Source organism: Balaenoptera ricei, chromosome 20 (assembly GCF_028023285.1).
Source record: "Balaenoptera ricei isolate mBalRic1 chromosome 20, mBalRic1.hap2, whole genome shotgun sequence".
NCBI classification, from domain to species: Eukaryota; Metazoa; Chordata; class Mammalia; order Artiodactyla; family Balaenopteridae; genus Balaenoptera; species Balaenoptera ricei.
This window is the reverse complement of record NC_082658.1, coordinates 57,201,521-57,215,232: the sequence shown is the minus strand read 5'-3', so window position 1 is coordinate 57,215,232 and position 13,712 is coordinate 57,201,521. Positions and strand designations below refer to the sequence as shown.

The window sequence follows — 13,712 nt, the reverse complement described above, 5'->3', positions numbered from 1 at the left end:
CAGTGAAAGACAGGTTCCCAGGGGAAGCTATAGGGTCAAATAGAGCAGTGTTCACGCCCATTAAAATGGAATCTTGGGCACGTCCTCACATGCCTCTAAGCCATAGTTGATGCCATTGTAAACCGTGAATATTAAATGAGCTCATGTGTGTCACGTGCTGGGCCCAGTGCCTGACATAGAGTGATAGTAAGTAGTGGTTGTTATTATATGAAGTGTTCATCAACGAGAAATATTGCACTTGGAGGCCGGTGTTCCTGGGAGAAAAGTGCTGTCGGTGAGCACAGGCCAACCATGGACCAGCACGCTTTGTAAAGGAGTGAGCTCTCCATCAGCACAAGCGTTTCAGAGACTTGTCACCTGCCTAGGAGTCCGTGGCAGGAATCTGCCACTGAACGGGCCAGAGACAGCAGGGGAGGTCCCTTCTAAGGAACATTCTATCAATATACCCAGTGTGCAAAGACCGTTCACAGAGCCGGCCTGAGACTGCTCTCTCTTACAAAGCTTGCTTGCGTTGTTGGTCTTTGGCTGACGTCCGGGACCTTGAATTTAGGGAGGGTTCCCACCATTCCCAAAACGATAAGGGTGGCTCTTATGGAAACTGTTCTTAAAGACATTGTGGTTTATGCTGAGCACCTGCTTTCCTTCTGGGAGTCTGGGGTTTTGCTGCGTGTCAGGCAGAGGGTGCTTATGGGAACAGCCCCCCACAAAGCCCCCGGACTCTGAATCTGTGAGCGTCCCTGGTTGACACACTTCCTACTGCTGTCACAGCTCATTGCTGGAGGAATTCAGTGCATCCCTTGTGGCTGCACTGGGAGGGGACTTCTGGAAGCTTGCGCCCGGTTTCCTCAGGGCTTGGCCCCAGGCACCATTTCCCTTTATTGATTCTTCTTGTATCCTTTTGCTGTAATAAATCATGGCTACATACTGAGTGCTAGGAGTCCTTCTAGTGAATGACTAGACCTGGGTGGTCCTAGGAACCCTGACACAGCCGGTCTCTGCCTTCCAGTTGGAGGAGAACCCAGGCTCCACTGGCCATTTGAGGGGAAGGGTGTGGGGGCACTGATGCCGCTGACGGCGAGAGCTGGGCCATCAGGAGTGTGCTGGGGGCTGCCCCTCTGGGGTGCTGGTGTGATCTTACTGAGCTTCTCATGTGGCAGCTTAAGAGGTTTGGGGGGACCTGGTGGGTATTTTCATGTGAGGCCTCAGTCTCAACCGTGGGGTGTGTTAAGTTCTGAAGGAAAGATCACAGGCCCAGACTAGTTCTTGCAGAAGTGACCAAGGTCAAGACCATTGTTTGGTACAGATCGTGTCAGAGGCACCACACCCTGGCTCTTTATAAAATGTGAGGTGACGACACCTCAGGGTCAGCATCAAGACTAAGGGATGTTGCTGTCAGCTTCCCTCGGTTACAGAATCAGCGTCTACTAATTGTGGGGTCTCTCTAAAGACTTACAGGGGGATGGTTTCTTACCTCGGAGGAAGGCCTCCGCAAGCCAGGGCAGAGCAGGGCGTGCAGTGTCCAAGTTGTATTCTCAAAGAACTGACATGATTGAGGGTAAACAGACATCCTGGCTTGAGGCTGGTGAGGGTGGCCCGGTCCTCCGTGTGGGTCTCCAGGGAGGTATTCAGCCTGAGATAAACTCGGGGGCGGGGGCACTAGTCTGCATGGAGGAGTAAAGGGGAGGCATTCAGTGAGCCCCGCAAGGAGCCAGTCAAAGCGGATCATTGCTGCCCGTGCAGAATGACAGTGACCACATGCTCTGTATGTGCTGGTTGTATATGGGTTTCCCTAATACGCCTTAAAATGCGTATGGCACTGTTTAAAAACGGGCCTCTTAGCCCTGCCAGGTCATCTTGGGTGTTGCTAGTGTTATGGGAATGCCCACGCTTTGGGGAACCCTGCTTTGCCTCATGAGCCAGGTCTGCAGACCGCAACGGAAGCTCAAAAGTCCCTTTTGATCATCGTGTTTCCCTAGAGATGTGGGCGTGTCCTGACGCAACTCCCCTCGTGGCCGGAGGCTGCTTCCGGTTGTGGTTAAGGGGGGTTGGAGGACCTTCCCCAGCTGCCCGAGTCCTGTTGCGGGGGGCAGGGCGGGTGGCAGCAATGGACACCCCACGTGGATCTGGGTCCACCCAGACACCCTTATGGGCGTGGCCAGCCTCTGTTCTCCCCACGGTGGGGCGCGGGGACACCCCAGAGGCAAGGCCCCACCCTTGCCCGGCTGGTGAGCAGCTGTATCCGCAGGTTCGGTTCTCTCCAGCTGGTGGTCTTTCCCTTCCTTTTCTCTGGTGCTGGGGCCCCCTTGACAACAGGTACAGGCCAGACTCACCGAAGCTGTAAGAAACAGACCATCTGGATGTGGCTTCCCGTCACACATCATACTCCCTCATTTTCCCTCCATCCCTCCTGCTTCCGTTACAGAGGGAACCTCTCCCCCCCCATGCCACCCCCTGCCCTCCTGCTCACTGGGGACATTGGAGTGCACGTGCGGGGTGTCTTCTAATTATCCTCATCTTGCTCTGAGGTCACGTTGCATTTTACCCTCAAGCAGACAGGCCCCTGACTCCAGCTGCCCCAAATGTCCCTGAACAGACCTCATCCTGGGGGTGCCAGCCCTGCTCGGCCACGCCTGGCACTCTGCTCCCTTGCATGTCTTCCACTCTGACCCCGTTTTAACGACTCTCTGGTTATTTCTTCTCTCAGGGCCACTTGGTCTGCGGAGCAGACCCTGTGAGCCCTCGGAGGCGTGAATGGTGACCTGTCTCATTCGCATTCCCATAACGGTCTGACCTGGCCAGACTGGGGGTGGGGTCTGGGGGAGACAGCTGAGAGTGGCTCCCAAAGATGTGTCCATATTCTAATCCCCAGAACCTGGGAACGTTATCTGATTTGGTAAAAGGGTCCTTGCAGATGTGACCAAGTTGTGGATTTTAAGATGAGGAGATGATCCTGGATTATCCAGATGGCCCTAAATGCAGTCCCAGTTGTCCTCATTAGAGGGAGGCAGAGATTAGGTTAGATTTTGCTGTGCACAGAAGAGGAGGGGTGTGATCAGGGGCAGAGTGATGTGACCACAAGCCAAGGGAAGCTGGCAGCCACCAGGAGCTGGAAGAGGCAAGGGATGGCTTCTCCCCTAGAACCTCCAGAGGGAACGTGGCCCTGCCAAAACCTTGAATTCAGTTCAGTCATACAGATTTTGGACTTCTGGCCTCCAGAACTGAGAGAGAATATACTGCTGTTGTTTTATGCTACCAAGTCTGTGGTAATTTTTTACAGTGGCCATAGGAAACTAATACAGAGGAATTAATACATTTACTAATGTATTACTAACTAATACATTTCTTTGGAAATGCATATATCTTTGGGAGAAGACTTTGCCACAGATGCAGGCTGATGGAAGGGGCTGAATCTTTAATACTCCCTGCTTTACATTGTTTAAATTTTGCTGCTGTTGATATTATGCTCTGGCCTGTGCCGAGAGAATGTTAGGCACAACTCTTTCTATCACATCTTACAGAAATGCCAACCGAATTGGCTTCAGACAAAAAAGAAATTTATAGGTTGGTGTAACTGAAACGGTCCCAGGCTGTCAGCTTCAGGCATGGTTTGATCAAGGGGCTTACACAGTGTCAGCAGTCTGATGTCTCCCCTTCCCCCATCCCCATCTCTTCCCTCTGTCCCTCACCAGGTCCTTTTCTGTGTGGCTTCTATTCTCAGGGAGGTGTTTTTTTTTTTTTTTTTCCTGTAGGGTGTCAAGGTGACCATCAGCAGCTTCAGGCTTGTATTCTGTATAACACTGCTTCTTCTCTCCAATAATTCCAACCAAAGTTCAGGGATTGAGCCTCTGGGTCACCTGCGCATCCCAGAACTCTAGTCACTATGGCCAGGGGGATACACTAGGCTCCTTGGAGAGGTGAGGGCTACCTGTCCCCACAAACCGTGATGACGGAGTGGGGGAAAGGTGCACCCCCCAAAAAGAATCAGGGTGCTCTCACCAGAAGCAGGGGTGTGTGTAGCTGCGGGACAGGCACACAGAGCAGGTAACTGTCACGAGTTGCTTCTGGCCTCGTAGTTCCTGAGGCTGGTGAGACGCCGTTGGAGCCCATGGTGGTTTCCAGGCCCCTAGATCGCTGCGCTTGGAGATGCCAGGTCATGCCTTTGAGGCTTTCTCTCTGCCACAAGAATCCAAGTGTGAAAACCAGCCCCACACGTTACAGGAGATGGAAAAGCTGACCCCGGAGGCCCCAAAAGGTGGGAGATCCGGGAAGAGAGCCGAGAAGTTGAGAAGTTCTGTGTCCAGCGGCGGCAGCTGCTTGTATTGGAAAATCCCATTATCAAAGCATCTTTGAACTTCTCTTGGCATTTGCATGACTAATGTTCGATCTGGTGAAAGCCGTGCTTGGGAAATGGAAAAGGGAAGCGGGGGGTGGGCGCTCCTGCTACAACAGGGCTCTCTCTTTGGCAACGGTCTGTGGAGGGAGGAGACTCACGGTGGGGACTGAACCACCAAGGAACTGCTGTGGCCGCGTGAAAGTAGCACTCCCCCTGCCCCCTGTGCACCCCTTGGAGGTGGGAGCCGCGGGCCCCAGGTCCGGAAGGAGGCTTCTGGCCCAGAAGGACGCCCAGCAATTGAGCTGTGCTGGGCGGTGCTCAGGAAGCTGCCGCAGTGAGCAGGTGACAGGAGAGCTGGCGGGCTTGGAGGCCCAGAGCCAGATGTGCAGGTTCAGCCCTCTCTCAGTGTCATGTCTTCTTAATGGTGCGGCCTTGGGCTTGTCACCCTGAGAAAGCCTCAGGGCCACCTGGGGCCCAGTCCCACCAAGCGCTGCCACTTGGGAGCTGTAGATGCATGCCCACCCCTGGGCAGATGGCTGTTTGAACCTCAGTTTCCTCTCCTGCCTCTTCCTGCCGGGGAATTGCCAAGAAACCATCACCGACTCGCTCTCTGCTGCCTCTCTTCTTGACCCACTCTGGAAAACCCTGCTGGCAAATGGCCCACGCGGCGGGGCGGAGGTTGCCTTGGCTGGGGCGCATCCTTTCTGGGTGGCCCCTGCCGTCTGCAGGGCTGGATGGGGTCCCCCTGCAGCCTCGCCCATGTGGGGGTCCCCCTGGGTACCCGCAGGAGCCCAGGGGCTGGAGGGCATTTGGTGGGGGGTCTGAGATCTGCAGCGTCGTTAGGAATCCTCATCAGCTCCTGGTGGCTCAGCCCTCCCTGGGGGGAGGGGAGGGAGGGCACGGGGCTGTGAGCAGCTCTGGTTTGCTGTTGCAGGGATTTCTGAGACCAAACTGCATACCCGACAGCAAAGCAGAATTAGCCATGTTATTTGAAGTTATTTACACAAAGAGACTTACATGATCTATGTCCAGTGTATTCATGTGCCTTCAGTGGGCAAGATGTATTTTATTTGTTTTAAAAGCCTGTGTATATTTTCTGTGTATCAAAGAAGAATCATTTGAGGATGATTTTGAAATAGTCACAGAATCTACTTGAAAAGATTTAACAGGATGGTAAATATTCCTCCTTAATCATGTGTCAGAGCTTCTCTATGATCTCCAAAAGTCCTATGGTTAGTCTCTCCGTGGAAATAGACTTGAGTCAGGGTCACTGGGAACCAACTAAGACCTGCTCAGTGGTAGGCTGTACAAGGGTTTCTTAGCCTCGGCGCTATTGGCATTTGGGGATGAATCGTTCTTTGTTGTGGGCCTGGGGGTCCTGTGCATTGTAGGATGTGTAGCAACATCCCTGCCTCTACTCACTAGATGCCCCCCGCCCAGATGTCCCCGTCCCCATTCCTGGAACCTGTGAGTATGTTAGGTCACATGGTCAGGGGAACTCGAGGTTGCAGGTGGAATTAAGATTGCAAATCAGCTGACTTGGAGGTGAGGAGAGTAGCTTGGATTATCCAGGTGGGCCTAATATGATCACAAGGGTCCTTATCAATGGAAGAGGGAGACAGGAGAGAGAAAACCAGAGAGACGGCAGCGTGACAGAGACTCGACCCACCATTGCTGGCTTTGAAGATGGAGGAAGGGGCCAGGAGCTAAGGAATGCAGGTGGCTTCTAGAAGCTAAAAATCAAGACAAGGAAACAGATTCTTCCCTGGAGCCTCCACAAGGAACGTTGTCCTGCGGACACCTTGATTCGAGCGCAGTGAGATCCATTTCTGAAATACAGAACTCTAAGAAATTTGTGTTGTCTTAAGCTACTGAGTTTGCGGTCCTTTGTTACGGCAGCAACAGGGAACTGGTACACCTGCCCATCTCTCCCACCCACATTGTGACCACCAGTAAAGGTTTCCAGACATGGGCAGATGTCCCCTGTGGGGCAGAATCGCCCCTGATGCAGAAACACTGGCTACGGGGACCACCATGCTGTTTCCCTAGAAACTGGTAGAGAGTCTCTCTGTGATGAGAATGAGGCCAGGAGGGGGTGCACCCAGCACGGCTGGCTGTCCACCCAGCATGGTTCTCTCTGGGAGGAAGGAACCAGTGGTGTGAAAGGGAGCGGGGGGTAGGGGCCACAGCTGCTCCCCCAAGCCCCTCCCCGAGGCTCCCGGCGCCGTCACCAGTGACAGAGTGTGCTTGTGCAGATTTGTACGATACTAGCAAAGAAGCTGAACTATCTTCAACTGCACCATAAAAGAGACTATAAAAACTCAGTCAATGTCAGCCGAAGCGGCACTGCTCACAGAGTTCTCGGCAAGGAGGGTCAGCACGCCGGGCGCCCCGGCGCTGTTTGTGGGTGTCGTGGGCGGGAAGGAGAGGCCGGGGAGCTCAGGCCGTGCTGGGGGCCACCGAGCCCGGGCTCTGGGCCAAGCACACAGCCCCCGGCTTTCTTCGTCCCAACCCCGATGCTGTAATTCTGTTTGTTTTGCCGACTACGAAATCCATATGGTTCTGATTCCTTCTTTGTGATCCGTCATCTCTGTGTGGCTTCGGAGCCAGAATCCTTGCGAAGCGGCTTTGAAGTTGCTGTTCTGGGGGAAGCAGGACATGGTGCTTCTCCAGGGTTTGATTCGAGCGGTGCTCTAGGAGTTGAGAGCTGGGAGGTGGGCGGCCAGGTCAGAAGGGAGGAGCGTTTGCAGAGCCTGCCGGGGATTTGTGCAGCCCAGGGCTGCTCCCTGGTCCTCCGCTGACGTCACAGTGCCTCTTCCTTCCGGGCATCTCAGCTGAAACAGCACGTGAGTCCATGTGTCAATTGCCGCCTCGGGGTGGTCGGACAGAGCTGTGGCCCCTGGCTCCTCCGTTCAGGGCAGCTGCTGGCCTGGGGGCAGAGTAAAGGCAGAGGCAGGGAGAGAAGAAAAAAGAGGGAGAAGTCAGTGAGCAAGGGGGGATATGGAGAAAGATACCACCTGTATCCATGCTTTTCATATTAAAGGGCCAGACCGTTCCACGATGGGCTGGCCTTAGCTGGGTCTAATAGGTGTATGGAGGCCAGTGGTCCCCAAATTTCAGCCTGCGTTGGAATCACTCACCCGGAGGGCTTACTAAAACAGATTGCGGGGCCCCACCCTGAGAGTTTCTGATTCAGGAGGACTGGGGTGAGGCCCAAAAGTTTGTACTTTCAAACAAATTCCCGGCTGACGCTGGTGCTGATGGTACAAGGTTGAGAACCGTTGGTCTAGAACAAGAAGAAGATCTTTGTAATTAAAAGTGGTCCCAATAACTAATAGTTCTCAGGACTTTACAGTTTATTGGTGAGGACCCCACTTTTTTCATTGAAGTGTAGTTGATTTGCAATATTATATTAGTTTTGGGTGTACAACACAGTGATTCAATATTGTTATAGATTATATTCCATTTAAAGTTATTACAAAATAATGGCTATATTTCTCTGTGCTCTACAGTATATCCTTCTTGCTTGTGAGGACCCAACTTTTGATCTGAATAATCCTATGAGGAGATAGTATCCTCATTTGTGATTTTTTTTTTTTTTTTTTACTTTTTCACGGTGAAAATAGCATTTATTTTAATTTTTGTCAGACACTAAAATTGACCTTTTTGGGTGTACAGTTCTATGGTTTTTAACACATATTATAGATTTATGTAGTCACCACCTCAACCAGGACATAGAAGAGTTTCATCACCCCAAGATCCTCCCTCCTACCCTCCCTTTGCATTCACACCCTCCCTGACCCGACCCTTCACGGTTCATCCATCCTTGTAGCTTTGTCTTTTTGAGAATGTCGTATAAATGGAATCATACAGTAGGTAACCTTTTGAGACTGGCTTCTTAATGTAATGTCTACGGGACGGATCCAGGTTGTGGCCTGTGTCAATAGTTCGTTCCTTTGTGTTGGTAAGTAGTATTCCATTGCGTGGATGTACCATAGTTTGTTCCTTAGTCCCCGTTGAGATCTTTTGGGTTGTTGCCAGTTTGGGGTTTTTATGAATGAAGCTGCTATGGGCATTCGTGTATAAGACTTGGTGCGGACCTGTATTTTCATTTCTTTCGGGTACATACCTAAGAGTGGGATTGATGACTGGGTCATATGGTAAGTGTATGTGTAACTTCATAGGAAACTGCCAAGCTGCTCTCCAGAGTGGCTGTACCGTTTTGCATTCCCACCAGCAATAGATGAGGTTTCCAGTTGCTCTGCAACCTCGCCGGCACTTGGTATTGTCCATCTTTTAAATTTTAGCCACTCTAGATCATGTCTGATTTTGAAATGTGTAAACAAATCTCAGAAAGGCTCAGAGGGTTGTCTAAGGCCCCTGGGCTCTTGGTGGCTCCTTGAATAACTAAAATCCAAACCTTTTGACTTGACGGCTGTGTACATTCTGGGTGATGGCTGTGCTGAACAGGGATGATAGAGGCTTATTCCACGTGGCAGACTAGGAACCAGTAACTTCTGCGTGAGGTTGGGGGCTGCAGCAACATCAGGGCATATGTGGCAGGGTTAAGGCATATGCCCAGGGACTAGGGAAACAAGGAAAGTAAAAAAAAAAAAGGAAGCGAAAACAGAGAAAAGATGCACATCCTAGAATCACAGAGGTGGGAGGCACTAGGCTACTTCTCCATCCCTTGTCCCTCCTTATTTTTTTATTTTTGTTTTTATTGGAGTATAGTTGATTTACAGTGTTGTGTTAGTTTCAGGTGTACAGCAAAGTGAATCAGTTATACATATACATATATCCATTCTTTTTTAGATTCTTTTCCCATCTAGGCCATTACAGAGTATTGAATAGAGTTCCCTGTGCTATATAGTAGGTCCTTATTAGTTATCTACTGTATTTGTAGTAGTATGCTCCCTTATTTTTAAATTGAGGCTCAGAGAGGGAAAGCAGCCTGCCAAATGTCACTCAGCTCACTGGTGCCTCTTGACTCTTTGCCTGTGGCCAACGGTTGGCAGAAACCCCCCTTTGTTTCCAGAAGCATCCTTGGGAGTAACACCAGGGCCACAGGCTGCTTTCCCTTGGTGCTTGAGGAGTAGAGCTTTTGCAAATTGATACACCTGGTCAGGGTCATCGTACTCCTTCAGTGTCTTGGCCTCAGGTCTGTTCCGGGTAAGGAGTTGGTTTCAGGAAGGAGCTTGTGCAGGGGGGCCGTGGCCACAGCTGAAACCAGAGCGGGTGACTTAACAGGGAGGAGATTTATGGAGGACCAGGCCCACCTACCCTCGCGGGGGAAACGGCGCGGCTGTGCTGGAAGGCTGTGGACATGCTTAACCGATCGCAGAATACTTCTTTCGTTTTGAATAGCATTTGTTTGGTTGCCACGGCAACGTCAAGTCTCTATTTTCATGCTAACCTGCGTGGCTGCAACTTTCTATATATAAGTGCTGCTTTGCACAGTGAATTAGCTGATGCCACGGGGGAAGCAGCGGATGTGGAGACGGTGGCAGAAAATGACCAGCGGGTCAGCTTAGCAAGAGGAGGGACTGCGGGGCTGAGGTGAGTGGGCACCCGGGGCGTTTCCGCTGATCCATAGGGCAGGTTGCTCGAAGCTCATTGGAGCAGGGTGAGAGCGGGAAAGGCAGCCCCACACCTGCGGGCGGGCGGGAGGGAGGGAGGGAAGCCCTGCTTGGCTGGCCTCCTGCTGGGCTGGAGGGTGATTCTTCTGTTTCCCCGCGGGTCGCCTCTCCTCCTTCAGTGTGTCTGGGCCGCCTGGGAACCCGAGGCTCCGGAAAGAGGAGCACCCACTGGCCAGGGTGGTGTCTGAAGTGAGCCTAGTGCGGAGTGAGTTTTCCTTGTTTCCTTTGACTTGGTTCCCCGGTCTGGATCTTCGCCTCCTCTGTTCTGCCTTTTCTTCCTTCCCAAGTGTGGCTCCCTGTTGGGGCCAGATGGCTCCACGTGGTGCAGATAGAATATTCAGGAGAAGCCTGGAAGGACCTTGGGAGTCGGCAGGTTCAGCTCCCTCGGCTCTAGATGAGGGAGAAGCCCAGAGAGGTACACGCTGTGCCAGATGTCACACAGCCAGCCAGAGAGAGAGTGGGACGGGAACCAGGTCCCCAGGGGACTTCTGACTCGGGCCCCTGTGCCTCGTGCGGGCACTTGTGTGGTGGGGTCAGGACAGCTGTGGGTGTACACACCAGACTTACGGGGGCTGCAGAGAGGGTGGCCCACTCGGGGGCGCTCCTTTCTTGCGTCACAAGTTGGAGGGCAAGTAAGGAACACAGGATTATGTAACAGGATCAGAAGCCATGAAGGCTTCTGGAAAGAGCATGGAAGTTGGAGTCTGGAAAACGGATTCATGTGGATTCAGCCGCTTCCCGTGTGGCAACTGTGTCCACTTCGCTGAGGCTCAGTTTCCCCACTAAGTCCTGGAATCTCTTCCCCAGCTCTGTGGTGGAGGGTCAGTGTCACAGCCAGTGTGAAACTGTCAGCAGCAGCATTTGGGTCCTGATGGGGGTGTGATGCACCTGAGGGCAGAGCAGTTAGGAAACCATTAGCATCTATGCAGCTCGCTCCCCAGTGACAGGGAGAGGCGGCTGCCGGAAACAGAGGGCTTCTCTGGAGATTGGGTTTTGGGTGTGCCTTGAAATGCCCTACAGTTTTATCATCATTTAGAAAAGTCTCAGCCGGGCTCCCTCTTCTATAATATCAAACATTCGACAAATATTTTAAGTGCACTGGATCCAAAGACTTGGACCCAGTTTTGGTTTTTTTTTCCTTCTTTGACGTGCCACGTGACTTGCGGGATCTTAGTTCCCCAACCGGGGATCAAACTCGGGCTCATAGCAGTGAGGGAGCAGAGTCCTAACTACTGGATGGCCGGGGAATTCCTGACCCTGTTCTTTTTTTTTTTTTTTTAATTTTTATTGGAGTATAGTTGCTTTACAATGCTGTGTTAGTTTCTGCTGTACAGCAAAGTGCCGACCCTGTTCTTGAAAAGAGAAAATTTGTACAGTTGGAATCTAGGGCCCGTGAGTGGTGTACAGTCTGTGGGGCTGGAAGATTGGAGATTGGAAGCACTCACCCCTGCCTGGGCGGGCCGAGGAAAGTGCAAAGCGAAGGAATCTCTTGCAGGAATTTATGATGGAGAATGGGGGGAGGGGTATAAAGGGGGGAGTTTTAAAAACGGAGATCGGGACCAGGTAAAGTGGTGTTTCTTAAAGCAGGAGTCACCAGCTACAACGTGTCTGTAATCCGTATTAAGCAGCATGGAAAACAGAGTGGGAAAACAGCAGAGTGCATTGCACGTGGTAAAGCGTGGATTGCTACGTGAAACTTTTGCTTTGCACGTATATTGGGTTGTGAAGTAAAATGTGCATTTCACCGTGGGTCAGGCTTTCGAAACCAAAAAAATGACACCTTCTCGCCTGGAGTGGTGACCCAGTGAGCCTGAAATCTCCTGTGGATGGCTGGGGATTTCCTTTCCAAGAAAAAGCTGGAAGGAGAAAGGAAGGGTTCTCAGTGGGGGAGAGCCTCACGCAAGCATCGTTTTGAGAAGCTGGCGTGATGCAGCATGCAGCTCAGACAGGGGCAAACAGGCTGGCTGGGAAGCGTGAGGTCTGGGGACCGGAGGGGGCGTCCCCTGCTCCCAGGGCCTGTGGTTCTTGCAGCGACTGCCTGCTCCCCCTGCGCCCTCCCCAGCGGTCCCAAAACACACATGCCCCTGCCCTGGAGCCCTGCGCTGCTCCCATGAGGGGTGGACCCAGCCGTCCTCCCCGCAGGCACCGTGCTCCAGGGGTGCTGGCTTCCAGCTGCTCAGCGCCGGCGATCCCGTGGGGATCTCTGCTCACTGCGGCAGCTGTGTCGTCTCAGCTTTACACCCCATGGATGCGCGTCTGTCCTCCGAGGCTGCCGTGCCCCATCCTCTTTCTCCTTGGTTCCCGCTCTGTGCACGGCTTTGCCTCTGACCACCTTCTCTGCCTCCCTGCCCAGCCGGTGGTACATGCCTCACTCCTTAAGCTACATCAGCTTCCTCACTACCGCCTCCCCTTCCAAACCTTCTCATCAGCTGTTTGAGGCACCACTCTTCCACAGACAGAGTAGGACAGACTCTCCAGGGTCCCTTCTGGCCCCCCAAACCTTGTCCTATGCTTCCCTTCCAAGGAAGGTTGGACCCAGGCTGGGGCGCTCAGCTCCGGGGTGAGATGGAGTTGGCCACACATTTGCAGCCCTTGGAAGGTGTGTACTGATACCGGGAAGCTGGTATTCAGCTCACCCACCAGGAGATGTTGGTAGTAAGAGGTCTTAGCAAGAGGATGGTTAATAGAGGGTAAAAGTACTGATTATACTTTTAGTCTAGGACGGTGGTATTCAATTCTTTAACACGAGGGCGCCCTCTCTTCAAATGACTGCTTATGCAGATACCCAGCAATTAACACCAGGAGCTGTACACTGGTGGCCACTGGGAAAAATTCAAGTGCAAAACTGCAGGGGGGTTTGGTGGTGGTTCTGTTTTCGTTTTTGCCCATAGTTTCATTTAAAAATTTTTGAGTTGGTTGCCAACCTCTAAAAGTGAGCAGATTTCACATTAAAAATTCAGATTTCCAGCTTCTCTTGCAAAAATGAGTAGCTTTGGCGGCACTGAGCCCACTGTCCTGCCCGGCAGCAGTATGCTGATGATGAAGGGCGGGGTTTCAGTTTGCTACAGTCCCTACCCATCCCCGGCATGGAGAGCAATGAGGGAACAGTTGCCAATATTCGCATGATTTGTGATGTTTTTCTTACGGTTAGGAAATATGAAGTAGACCCGGTGCCCATGTCTGTGAAAAGAGGGAAAGTGAGAGGGCTGCAGTTTTCAAGAAGATGTTAAAGAATCTCTTTCTGAAAGTGAATTTGTTGGTCTCCTAAAGATTAATTTTTAAGGAATAGCGGTAGATTTAGAACAGGTGCTGTGTTTTTTTGTTTGTTTGTTTGTTTTTGCCTTGAAATCAGTGATTCTCAAAGTGTGATGCCTGAACCAGCAGCGGCATCACTTGGGATCTTGTTAGAAACGCAGACTGTTGGGTGCTACCCAGACCTGCTGATTCAGAAATGTGGAAGGTGGGGTCTGGCAGTCTGTGTTCTGATGACCCTTCTGATGCAGCTGAAGGAACGAAGGCTGAGAACCGCTGCTCTGAGGCTCAGAGCACAGACAGGATGCCAGCACCCTGTGTTGTCCCTTTCCATCCTTTTAAGACCCAGAGGGGAGGAAAGGCGGGGATCCCTAGCCGAAGAGAAGGAGTTGAGGTTCTCACCCGACACCACTCCAGGCAGAGTTCTGTTCACGCTCTGAGGGCTGGAGGAGTACTTCTGGCTACGGGAGCTCAGCAAATTCCAGTTC

At 52.1% G+C, this 13,712-nt stretch overlaps 1 protein-coding gene across 10 annotated transcripts in view; it reads left to right on the top strand.

Annotated features, from left to right (window-relative positions):
• The window catches only part of GAS7 (growth arrest specific 7), a 201,043-nt gene that overhangs the window by 82,009 nt on the left and 105,322 nt on the right, over positions 1-13,712 (top strand). The window contains exon 1 of one of the 10 annotated variants that reach the window (XM_059906617.1): positions 7,169-7,179. The exons of 8 other annotated variants lie outside the window; for them this stretch is intronic. The gene's annotated coding sequence lies outside the window, so the exon portion shown is untranslated. Of the gene's footprint in view, positions 1-7,168; positions 7,180-9,835; positions 9,893-13,712 lie in introns of those variants that run through there. One more of the 10 variants, XM_059906619.1, reaches the window with a different exon arrangement.